The sequence below is a fragment of the Saimiri boliviensis genome, chromosome 7 (assembly GCF_048565385.1).
Source record: "Saimiri boliviensis isolate mSaiBol1 chromosome 7, mSaiBol1.pri, whole genome shotgun sequence".
NCBI classification, from domain to species: domain Eukaryota; kingdom Metazoa; phylum Chordata; class Mammalia; order Primates; family Cebidae; genus Saimiri; species Saimiri boliviensis.
Window position 1 is genome coordinate 73954198 of NC_133455.1, and position 13183 is coordinate 73967380.

The window sequence follows — 13183 nt, forward strand, 5'->3', positions numbered from 1 at the left end:
AACCTAGCTGTGCAATTTCTTCATGCTGGAATTATGTCCCCTTGTCTTTGTCAGGGTTGTCCAGAGAAACAGAACCAATAGGAATATCTAGATATAAAGAGGAGGGTTATGGGGGGAATTGGCTCATATGACTGGAGGCTGAGGTGACTCATGATATGTTGTCTGCAAGCTGGAGATCCAGGAGAGATACTGGTGTAATTCAGTTAATTCAGTTTAAGTCCAAAGGCTCAGGAATAAGAAGTTTTTATACCCAAGGACTGGAGAAAATGTTAAGTGCCAACTCAGTAAGAAAAATCTTGTACTTCCTCTGCTTTATCTGATCACTACAGATTGGATGGTGCCCACCCATATCTGGTAAAGGTGGATCTTGTTTGCTCAGTCTACTGATTCAAACACTAATTTGTCCAGGAAATACCTCTCACAGACATACACTGAAATTGTATTTTACCTGCTTTCTGGGCATCCCTTATCCCAGTCTGTTGACATAAAAAATTAACCATCATAATCTTGATTGAATGATCAGGCCTTTAGTAACTAAGTGATAATTGATGATTTTATTTCTATGTCAGTTGGTCTAGATGTGTCCTTGAGAATTATTAAACACATTAATTTTTAAATACAGTATTCTTTAAGCTCTTAGAATATCTGAGAAAGAAGCAACTTAATTAAAAACCAACACTTGTGATTAGAAATGTGTTGTTTTCCTGTCCATGGAGTTTTAAAATATGTCCTCTTCCATCCAAGTTGCACAAGTCTCACTCAGTTCTTGAAATCTCTCATGAATAGCTATTATTTCGTTGAGGGGTTCCTCCACCAGGATCTTACAAGGTGAATTTTGTGTCTGTTAGACCATCCCAAACAAACCATAATAATTTACTCTAGCCAACATTCCATTATGGGTCATCAGATAAATGAAGATGGTGATAGAAAGTTATATATCTTTTCTTGACCTGGAGTATTTGAAATTTCCCATCTCATGGAAAGTTTTTTTTTTTCCCCCATCAATCTAGTGAGTGTGTGGTGCGGTTTACCTTATATGCCCAAGTACATACAAACTTAGGTGAGGGAAACTAGATAAAATGTATAAAGTTTATCAAAACATTAGCACCAGGAGGTAGAGGATGAGGTAATCATTACAACATAGTCTCTATTTTATATCACCTCAGTTATCTGAGTAGAAATATCAGAATTTTTTTTCATACAAAACTCAAGGTGACTTTGTTCTGCAGGTTATATTTTAATCTCTAGATTAGATGTGTGAATCCAATATAATCTAAAAAAACTTATATTGTTTAAAAGAATTGATAAAGTTTATGTTTAGGTGAAGTTGAAAAAGGTCAACAGAATTCTGCTTCAGCATGCTAAACTTAATATATATGCACAAAAGAATGGCAACAGAAATGTCCCTTTTCCTACAAAATGTTTGTTTATTTACTATTTTACAGTCATAGGGGAAAAGTCCTAAATTTGAAATTGTCAGTAGTGTCATTTTTTATTAATAGATTCACACCATACTCCTATATTAACTTTTAAACATATTTTCTGACAACTTGTAGGCTGATACTGATGACCTGGTTTCAGCAGTGAATAGCTGCCACTCAAATTTCTCAAGAGAGAACAAAAAATTCATATTTAAAAGTACAAAATTTTTCAGTATAGTCTAACAAGATGTTTATGGAGAGAACTATGTAAATTATTATTGTTTTTAAATATGTCTGAAAGATCTCTGTTAGAAAATACTCAGACAGCAATCTCTTAATACAAATTGAATCACCAATAGTGTAGTCATACTGTGACATTATCAAAGCATGCAAGATAGAGTATTCCATGCATTGAAGAAGATACCATGTTTCAATTTATATAGCAAACATTAATGTATAATAGCTTAGTATAAACCAGACTGATATGGAACAAACAGTTCTCTTAAAAAAAAAAAGCGATGTGAAAGGAAGCAGTGAAGCAACAGAAGCTGATAATTCTTCATAAGGCATTTTTATTTTATTGAAACACACCCTTTATTTACAATTAATTGCCTGAGAGTTGGCATTACTGATACTGAGTTTATGTGTTGGAAAGGGAAGGGAGGGCAGGTCCTAGGATCAGGGAAAGGTGTGCCCAAAGACAGCACTGAAAGCCCCACATCTACCTACATAAATCTTACATCTGTCTCAGGAGTTGTTAGGAGAAAACGAGGGCAGGAAAACGGGCGAGGCATTATTATCCCCATCGTATAGCTGAGCAAAATAATCCTACACACAATAAAAGATAATAGGAGAACCAGAGGGCACCTCCCTATCCTTTGACAGATGAGGAAACTCATCCAGGAGCTGACAGGACTTGCCAAATTCTCACAGTCAGAGCTGAACTGGAATCCAAAGGCCAGCACCACCCTGTTCTCATTCAACTGTGTCTCATTAAAAAATGCATGTGTGGTTTACCTATGTGATAAACCTGCACATCCTGCACATATATCCCAGAACTTTAATTTGATTTAAAAATAAAATAAATGCATTTTTTTGCACACATATGTTTATTGCAGCACTATTCACAGTAGTAAAGACTTGGAACCAACCCAAATGGCCATCAATCATAGACTAGATAAAGAAAATGTGGCACACATATACACCATGGAATACTATGCAGCCATAAAAAAGGATAAGTTCATGTCCTTTGCAGGGACGTGGATGAAGCTGGAAACCATCACTCTCAGCAAACTAACACAGGAACAGAAAACCAAACACCCAAACACGGCATGTTCTTGTCATAAGTGAGAGTTGAACAATGAGAACGTATGGACACAGGGAGGGGAATATCACACACTGGATCCTGTTTGGGGGCTGAGGGCTAGGAGAGGAATAGCATTAGGAGAAATACGTAATGTAGATGATGGGTTGGTGAGTGCAGCAAACCACCATGGCATGTGTATATCTATGTAACAAACCTGCAGGTTCTACACATGTATCCCAGAACTGAAAGTATAATTTAAAATATGCATTTATTTTATTTTACTTTTAATTCATAAGGCAATTTAATGTGATAAGAATTTATATTCTTTTAGTCACAAAAATATTTATAAAAAGCAATAATTGTAGAAGCATGAGAATTTACTGCAATGAACTGAACAAAATGCTTAAAATTCAAAAATGCAATTTACTCCAAAGAACTTAGAATTAAAAATGAAAAACTACTCAGAATATACATATTTACACTTATCTCTTGTAGAGCATATGTTTCCTTCCAAGCTATGCAGGGATTTACCATTTGCCATGTTTTCACAGATTAAACATTGTTAAATGCTCCAAGGCACAGTTGATAGCTACTTTCAAGATTAAAACTAATAAAAAATCTGTTTTAAATGCATTCTTATTATTTGACACTTTAGTGGCTCTAAATCTTATAAAGACAGTCAATTTTATTCCTCTTTACTTCAATATTATAAATGTCAGTGTATTGAATATTAATATAATCAATTGCAAAACATCTTATTCAATTATCTTTTTAATTCTATAAAGTAATATAGTAGATACCTTTACAAAGTTGGCAGAGATATTAAAGTCTTAAGTATTCTTCTTACCTCACTTTTCCTCTTCTATGTACAATTATGTGTTTATATTTTTATCACTTTTTGCCTTTTTCCAACTATTCCTTTTAAAAGCAAACAAGAATTATAAAATATATAGGGTACTCTGTGTGTAACTTTAAGTTTTCTTCCGTGTCTTAGTAGCAATAATATTTCATCTGGAATTCAGGGGTGTAATATCTTAAGTGGCATGTCTATACAATTTCCTTATGGTAATTACACTTTAAAATTATAATGCATTCATTGTTACTACAAACTACAAATAGGCCAACTGTATTCTGATTTGTTTATGCTTATTTTAATAATCTTGGAAAACATGATTTTTATGTACAAGTTATTTTTTCTTGGCCTGTCAGGGCTGATATTAACATATATACTATATGTTTATACTAAAAGTAAGCTCAATTCTTAAAATACTTTTATCCACTCCTCTAAAACCCAAAATCACTTCTGCAGAAACCTATCAATTAATGGGCTTATATCCAAATATTCAGTATAAGACATCAAAATTTAGTAAGTTAGGAGTGCATAATTTGATTCAGTAGAGAATCACGTTACATAGATATTGTATAGATACTTTACTGAGATTTTTTATTTTTCTTATAATGGATTCATCTGCTTAACAGTGTTCTGGGTTACAATTATTGTGTTCATGTCTTATATGGAAGAACAGACCCAGAATTACTTTATGAGAGATATCTTATTTCTAGAAAGCCCTCTGTTCAGCTATGGAAAGAATTTTGAAGTCTAGGCCCTTAAATGAACTACAGAAGATAGCCACCTTCCTCCTGCTGCCCTTTTTTCCAGCTCAGCTTCTAGCTGGGTTTCAGTTTTTTATCTTAAAAAAAAAAAAAAGTGCAATTAGTGCCTACCTCATAGGAATACTGTGCTGATTAGATAAAATATTTGAAGCACTATGTGCCAGCCAGTAGGTAGCATTCAGTACATTCTCAGTAATTATTAGCTGTTTTGGTAACTGCATATTAACATAGTTAAAGCTCTAAGAAGTCCTTTAGTAAAGACATTTACTTTGCTTGGTTTTATCTCAACATTTCCTTATCTTATTAGAGCCTACGTACAATCCACTATTGACTTAGGAAACAGACTATTTGACAGCTGTGCTGCCAGCCTGGGCAGGTTGTTTTGCCCTTTTTAGGGGTGTGTGTGTGTGTGTGTGTGTGTGAGAGAGAGAGAGAGAGAGAGAGAGAGAATTGCCATTTGTCTTTATGTCACAGGCCGAGTTGAAACATATTTTATAAAAACATCCCAATGATATTTCCTGTTTTAGATATTGAAGAGCTCAATTTGGTGACATTGCCCCCAACATTACACATTATGTCCTCTTTATAGGAATTCTCTGCATTAATTGTTCCTCTATATCAGGTCAAGGAAAAGCAAATAGTCTCTTTATGAGGTAAGTTTTTAAAATTAATTTTTAATAGACTACAAACTATAAGCAAATAATTTAGTCTGTGTAGTAAAGTTTTGTGTGTTTTTTTCTTTTTCCTTTCATCCTTACGCAGCAGCCATGCTAATTGTCTCTGTATCATTACAGTTTTATTATTGTGCTACTGAAGCAAGCATGCAAAGTCATTTTTTAATGATACCTTTAACATCTACACTACCCAGAATGAAAATAACATTTTATTCCTAGTTTCTAGCAGAGGACCTGGCAACTAGTAGGAAACCATTAAATGCTTTTCTAATAAAATAATAAAAACAGTTAACAATCATTATATTTATTTTATCTAGATAATTATCTTTGTAGTTATAATGCAAATAGTCTAAGAAAATTACTTACATTGTTTAAAAACAGCAGGTTGTATCATAACATGCACTTGAGGTGGCCTATGAAAATCCAGTCTCTACAGCACTGTGTTCCACCACCTGACCTCTTCCCAAAATTACTCAGCTTTGTTCAGGGTTCTGTTCTTCTTTGCACTCAAAGAATCCAAGCCATCCCTGGTACCAGGAAGTGAATTCTGATTTGTCTAAGCTAGTCATGGAGGTGCCATTCTACCAACCAATAATCTTAAAGTATGGGAATAGTCGTAGTTCTGGCCAATCGTATGAGAAGAAAAATATGTTGGGGAAACACTTGGAAAATATTCTTCACTTCTTAAAATCAGTAATCTCTTTTGCTGGTGGTCATTGTTGCCATGTCTGGATATGCTGTCTGGAACTCCGGGTAAGCCAAAGAGCAAAGTCAGTAAGTGTGGGGATTGGTAGCGGGGGAACAGAGATATGGAAAAAAAAAAAAAAACTGTTGTTAATTTTCTTTTCGTGTCACTGGAATAACAAATCCTGAAGTTGTCCTTTCCTGTTATTTTCTGAGTTTCTGAATTAGTGAATTAGTAACTTTTCAAATAAAACCCAAATAAGGCCAGTGAAATGGTGATTTTCTGTTACTTTCAGTCAGAGCATCCTAACTGCCATACTCATCTGACTCCCAACACTTTTTCTTGGAATTTTAAATCACCAAATCTACTTTTTGTATTTTAAACTTGTTAAGTATGATACTTTTATTTTCCTCTTATTTCACTAAGATTACAGATGCTAGACAACCCTTCTCTCAGATTCACTGGCATTTTGTTAAATTGAATTTCTTTTGCCTATCTTGAGAAATGTTAATCCGAATAGAAATGCTCTATTTTTAAACATAAACACGTATTAAAGTTACATTTTTAGAATACATAAATGAAAGGGAACTTTAGAAATGATGAACACTTTGCCCTGATAAATGTCCCACTATTTTCAACTCACGGTGATTTTGTTTTCTTCAACATATGTTAAAAACACAGAACATTTTAGTCTCATACTTTGGCAAATCTCAAGTAAACACTCTAGGTCTGGCAAACTGATTGCAATTGAGATATTCTTTATGAATACCTTTAATTGCACATTTCAAAACTAAGTCCTCCTGGGCCTGAAATTTCTCTCGAGAGAATTTATCATGTAGAATTTAGTAGAATGGGCAGGCACTTGCATTTTTCCTTATTTCTCATTGTCATATTTGCATGTCTCTGTATTTTGGATTTGAACACCCTGATGGAACATGTCTTTACTTTTCTGTTGGTGAAACGTACTAAATAAGATAGAGGCTATTTCTCTGGAGAAAAAAATAAGCCAAGGGCAAAAAAATTTGTTTTTATGTCCTTTCTATTAAGAGAAATCCAGTATATCAAATGTTAAGTAGAGCAACACCTGAAATAAAAATTTGTATTTGTTTAATTTAGGGATTTGAGAAAAGAAAAGAAAAAAAAAAACTCATTCACTGGGAAATTCTAAACTGGTAGCATTTTTATTCAATTGTGACATGATTAATTTTTTATCCCTGCTAAACTTCTTCTTCCAACAATTTCTATTTGCAAATTCAAATGACTGTCAATAGCCTGAAGCATATTTATGTGACCTCCTTTTAATTACCAATTTCACACATAGACAGGCAATTGATGAAAAGCAGAGACAACGACTTTAAATAAAGACAGATTAAAACTTTGTACTTAAGTAACTATGGGAATTACTAATTGAATCAGTAAATAAAAATTTCAATCGCCATTAGGATCTGATGCAATTATTTTCTGTGCAGTTACTGCTATAATGTGTATTTACCTATTGCTAAACATAGTTTCTTTAGAAGTTGGTCAACTAATTTAGAGAGAAAACTTGCATATTCTCAGGGATCCTATGCTATAAAATCAATCAATTATAATTTTTCTCTCCATAAAATTTTAGAATTCCAAAAAATACATTCATAAGAATTTTTAACTATATTTGTTGAAGCCTAAACTTCTGAAGTATACAAATACATTTTTATTTCATCAACTGTCTCCCAAAAGTCATACTATACACAATGTAAATACATACTCATGGCAAACAGTCTGTGTTCAAAATAATTTGGTAATTAATAGCCTAAACAAAGTTTTACTAAAGAACTTCTACTGTAGGACTTCTCTGAGCTTTTAAATTGATAATGCTTATTGTACATATCAAGAAGGGGATAACATAGATAGTATTTTTCATACTTGTTTCACCTTGGAATCCTACTAGCCACGTGCAGGCGTGTGTGTATGTGTAAGGGGGCTGTTTTGTTAGGCATGCATCACTGTGTTTCAAGACATCATGTAAGACACAACTTAGGAATATTAGAAAAAGCATCAAGATGCGTGTCTTTAGCTTATTCTCACACCTTTGGGGAAACCTGAGTTGATTAAATAATGGTGAAATATGTAAAGTTTACTTAATGCAATACATTTGTACATGGCTGTTTTTATTGATTTAAACATTGCTGCAAACTATCACTGTATAATTTTTTATCAATTTATAGTAATATTTTTCCTTATTGAACTTATACAAGGTCTTAATCTCATAAATTTAGAAAGCTTTTGAACCATGTTTTTATGTTAGCACATTTTTTTTAGTGTTTGAAGGAAATATCTTCTCTTTAGTATACTAAGATGTTTATTAAGTGATGGATTCATGTAATAAAAAGATTAATGTTATTTGTAAAATTAAATATCTTGCTCATTTAATCCTATATTTTTGGCACTTGTAATCAAATAAACTGTATAGCCATTACTTACTCCCCCACAATACATCATTTGCTTGTCAAGAGGTATTTTTCACCATAAGCAAATATTATTATAAACAAAATACCTTTAATTTATATTTAACAAAATCACTTACTTTCTTTTAATCTTCTTATTTGTGAACTAACCATCTATCTTCTATCTATTTAGCCATCTATCATAATATCTCTGGTGGAGGAGCACCTCTCAATTTTCCACAAAGGAATAAACCTACTGGAATCATGTTCCTTTTCTCCCAAGAAATTTGGCTTTCTCACTGGGATTGCAGAATTCACTGGTCTGCCCTTTGATCTCTTTGGTCTCTTTTCCTGCATGAACACATTTCATTCGTTTGTTAGAAAATACTTCAAAAAACTTAACATTTTTTTTCCTTTCTAACTTCAGTGATTTGCTTAATACATTATTGAGACATGATCAGCTATAGCAGCATTAGAAAAGAGTTAAAAATCATGCTATTTCTCACCAGGAGGCCTTGATTGAAAACTTCACTGTTGTAACCTCTGTGCCTTTTATTGTACACCAAACAATAACTCCTGGATTGGTTTTCTCTTCTGTAAAATTGGAATCCCATTCACGTGGTGGGGCTTTTTGGCGCTTGTCAATGTGTAGACACCTTGATAAGAATGATGGGGTATTTTCAGAAAGTGACTGCCTCAGAGTGAACCACATTAAACCCTTCTCCATGGAGTTTATGTAGAGGGAAGCAGTGGGGAGAGCACTGCCTTCTGGAGCAGAGTCCTGAAATAGACCTCTGTCTAAAGGGAGAGCTTTTATTAAGAAAAAAAAAATATATAGGCTGTGTTATAGACAATTCTAGTCTACAAAATAATAGAATGAGATAGTCAACTGTTCTTTCTTATTCTTTCTTGTCCCCACTGCCTTCTCTCTTGTTTCTCCTTGTCAAGCCTCCCTATATCTGACTCCAATCTCCTTATCCCTCTGTTTTTACCATAGTTCTTTCTCATTATGTTACTACTGTTTTACCAGTGTATTAAGATATTACTTATTAAAATATTGTGTTTTACATGTTGCCCATCCTAGGTGAGCTCATATGGCAGCTTCCAAAGGTAAATAGTAGGTAGGCTGAACCATAGTGGTGAAGACCAGAAGGTAGTTACCAAAGAGTGACCAAAATTATGTTCTGTGGATATGCTTGTGACATCCATAAAGTCAAAATGGAACAGGCTTGGCCAAGGTACAGAGTAAAAGGGAACATGAAGAAAAAGCAGATTGTGCTATCCTAACATGTCAAAATAAAGTTTATAAGTCAGAGAGTCCAATACATGCACATTTAACAAATGCATTTAACAAATACTTGTATCCTGCCCAATGCTCTTGGTATTAATACATAGTGAGATACTGTCTCTTGTTTCTTGGAATGTGTTCTTTAATAAGGGATAAATACAATAATCACAGAAACAAATGTAACAAATGTAAAAATGGAATTTATAACTGAGATGAGCAAAGAGATATAAGAGATGTAATGAGATCCCATAACACAAAAACTGACCTAGTCAGAGAGGGAGAACAGTTTTGTTTAAACTGAAACCTGTAGGGAAAGCAAGAAAACTAGATAAAGAGAAGTGAATATTACAGGCAGATTAACAGCAGGTGCAAAGGCTCTCAGTTTCTCACATTTAAGTTTGAAGAGTCACTAAAATGCCTGAAGCAAGATGTCAAGTAGAATTTATTATATAGAGAGAAATATAATAAAACTATATAATATGTAAAATATATGTTAAAATATATGTTATACGTGCTACCCATCCTAGGTGAGCTCACATGGCAGACTCCAGAGGTAAATGCTAGTAAGACTGAACCACAGTAGTAAAGATGAGAAGGCAGTTACTGAAGAGTAACCAAAATTATGTTTTGTCAGTGCTTGCAACATGCCTGTGTGTGTGTGTATACACGCATATGCATTTAGATAGACAGATAGATAGATAGATAGATTTTAAAGAAAAAATAAAAGGTATCAGATTGAAACTTTCTCATTTTCTTTACTTAAAACATTCCAACCTACCCACATCTTCACATGTCCTTTTTAATTTTAGAGAACTAACTTCCTGTTTTCTCCCTAAGGTGGCTGCTGCCACCTCTGCTGTGGGCTCTATTCCTTCTCAACTTTGGAGATCATAAATAATAAATTTTTTCTATTATTTAATCTTTTTCTCACTGTACCATTCCTATTGTTTCTTAAATTGCTCTATCTTTACATAAAACAAATAACAACTTATAAAAAAGAAACCTTACTTATGGGATTTGAAGAGCTTCCAGGTTGGTGAGCACATCAAGCTTCTGGGAGAGTTCTGCCCAGAGAGGGCAAGGAAGCTCCCAACACCCCATTCTGATACTTTTTATTTATTTATTTTTTAATATAGAAGTCAAGATCACTTGGTGAAAGTAAGCAAGATAAGGTTATTCTAATGTTTGAAAAATTAGTATAAAAGCTTGGAGATAATTGTAGAGAATGTAAGAGAGACAGAGAATCAGAGAAATTTGGCCACAGTGAGGGCCCATTTTAAGTTGTTGCTTCTCAATTTACGGTGGAATTAATACATTGTCTAATACGTTATTTTTCAGTGTTCTTAGGATAATTAGTGCAAGCTTAGAGGAAACAGATGGTTAGGTTCATTCAGAGTAAGGGTTTGGGCAGATGTGTTCAATTAAAAATTAAGAAGAAAGGATTAAGTTTTGCAAGAGGTTGCTGAAATGATGAACCTTAAAATCTAAGGAGGATAAGAAGTGAAGGGACCACTAAAACAGGTGGTCTCTATTTCGTGAGGAACAAAATGTGAATAAGCAAGTTGAAAAGAGAGTAGGCAGTATTTTAAATTTTATTTTCAGTTTTATAGTTGTTGCATATGTTGACAAGAGTCGAAGGATGATGGTGAGACTAGCTAAATCAGAGGAAAAAAAAATTATGCAAGGAGAATAATTTGAAGACCTGGGAGGCCACTGAAGCGGACATGTCATTCATGGGAACACTTAAGTCACCAGGGTAATAGCTAGATGTCAGATACAGAGGATTTCAGAGGAATTCTGTAAGCCAGGCAATGAAATCCCTAACAAACAGAAAGGAACCACATAATTGGTAAAGATAGTAACACTTACCATTGTAAATGTTGAAAGTGAAGAGACTGCTATAGCTGGGTACCATAAATATCAAAAAAACTTAATTTTCTTAAAAAGATAGAGAAATTACAATTTAGCAGAAGCATTGGTAATGGGAGGAAGGACAAAGACTGCACAACTCATCCCCAAGATTAGTAAGGAATGAGAACATTAGCAACTTAAGAAGATTCCAGAGAAAATGGGATATGGTGCATAGAACCAGTTTTACTTAAGTCAAAAAAAAAAAAAAAAAAAAAAAACAACTGAAAGAGCATCTTAAAGACATAGAAATCTTCTAGGAGTTTTGGTGTTTCCATTGGTCACAGTTTGAGGAGTCTGATTTGGGGGGGGCCAGATTCAGGTCAATGAAGTATTAGATTTTAGGAATCATAGTGCAGAAAATGATCAATAGAAAAGGGAAAAGGCTTGTAGTATAAATGTTGACTAATAAAAACTAGAAAGTGGGCATAATGGATTTGGATTGAACAGTTACTGTAAAGAAAGTATCCTGCACACAGCAGCTATGTGAACATTTATCAACTCAACTGATAAAAACTCATGAACTAATAGAGAGGATTAAATATAAGTATGTATGCAAAATGCTTCATAAAATAGAGAATAATATGTAGTTATCTATTATTATTGAAATATCTGAATCAAATTTCAGAAAACAATTTAGTCATCAAATACCCTATTCTTTCCCCTTCCAAAGCTATAAGCATTATTCTCATGACTACTAGAGTTAGTAATAAGAATACAAAAGAGCATATGATGGCATAGTACATATGAGATTTAAATTTGATCAAATTCTGTTCTACCTTGATTCTAGAGTCTTCATTATGTGGTTTGAATTTTAAGTTGTCTGATTGCCAGATTTCCTTCTTCCAGTTTTTTTTAATCCTAATTTTTGCGAATTGTGTTTACAGCACCATTTGGCATTTTTACTTTGAATATGGAAACAGTAAACCATATGGCGAGACTATTTTGTGTAAAATTCAGCATGTTCCTAGAGCCATGAATAATATGAAAACATGCATTCAAAGACTTACTTACAATAGTGACTTTTTAATTCATTATATGTAATATGTATTATGTGTTAATTTTTTTCTGTGTGCTAGCTATTTTACATATTTATTTATTTATTGAGACAGGGTCTCGCTTTGTCACTCAGGCTGAAGTGCAATGTCACAATGATGGCTCACTGCAACCTTGAGCTCCTGGGCTTAAGGAATCCTTCCATTTCAGCCTCCTCAGTAGCTTGGATACTACTATTACTGGAACTAATTTTTTAAAAAATTTTTGTAGAGCTGGGGGTCTTGCTGTGTTGCCCAGGTTGGTCTTAAACTCCTAGCCTCAAGCAATCCTCCCACCTCAGCCTATAACAAGTGCTGGAATTACAAGTGTGGCCCACAGTGACCTCAGCCACATATATTATTTGTAATCTTCATAAAAACTACAGAAGCAAGTTTTCTAAATTTCATTTCACCAGTGAGACAACTGTGACTTGGAGAGATTATGAAACCTATTCAGGGTCTCCAGTTTATGTAGTGATTGCTCTGAATTCAAACCTGAACCTCTCTGATTCCAAAGTACATGTTTTTAAATAATATCATGTTGCCTCTAACTCATTGTAATCATGTTTTCTGATGGGATATGATTTGAAGGAATCTAGGTAAAGAAACTAGCTCCCTAAACATTTCCACCAGGTTATTGCAGTTTTGAATTTTCACCAATATAGAGGCAATTATTTGGGTTACCACTGTTATATTTCTATCAAATGACTTTTTTTTTCTTTTTCTTTTTCTTTTTTTTTTTTTTGAGCTGGAATCTCACTCTGTCACCAGGTTGGAGTGCAGTGGTGCAATCTTGGCTCACTGCAACTTCTGCCTCCTGGGTTCCA

General features: G+C 33.8%; 1 non-coding gene and 1 pseudogene across 1 annotated transcript; one reads left to right on the plus strand and one right to left on the minus strand.

Moving 5' to 3' along the window:
• The window catches only part of LOC101042572 (melanoma inhibitory activity protein 2-like), a 194822-nt pseudogene that overhangs the window by 21767 nt on the left and 159872 nt on the right, over positions 1-13183 (plus strand).
• LOC120365150 (U6 spliceosomal RNA) lies at positions 5059-5163 on the minus strand. Its single transcript, XR_005580169.1, has one exon. It is a non-coding gene; the product is annotated as a U6 spliceosomal RNA (small nuclear RNA).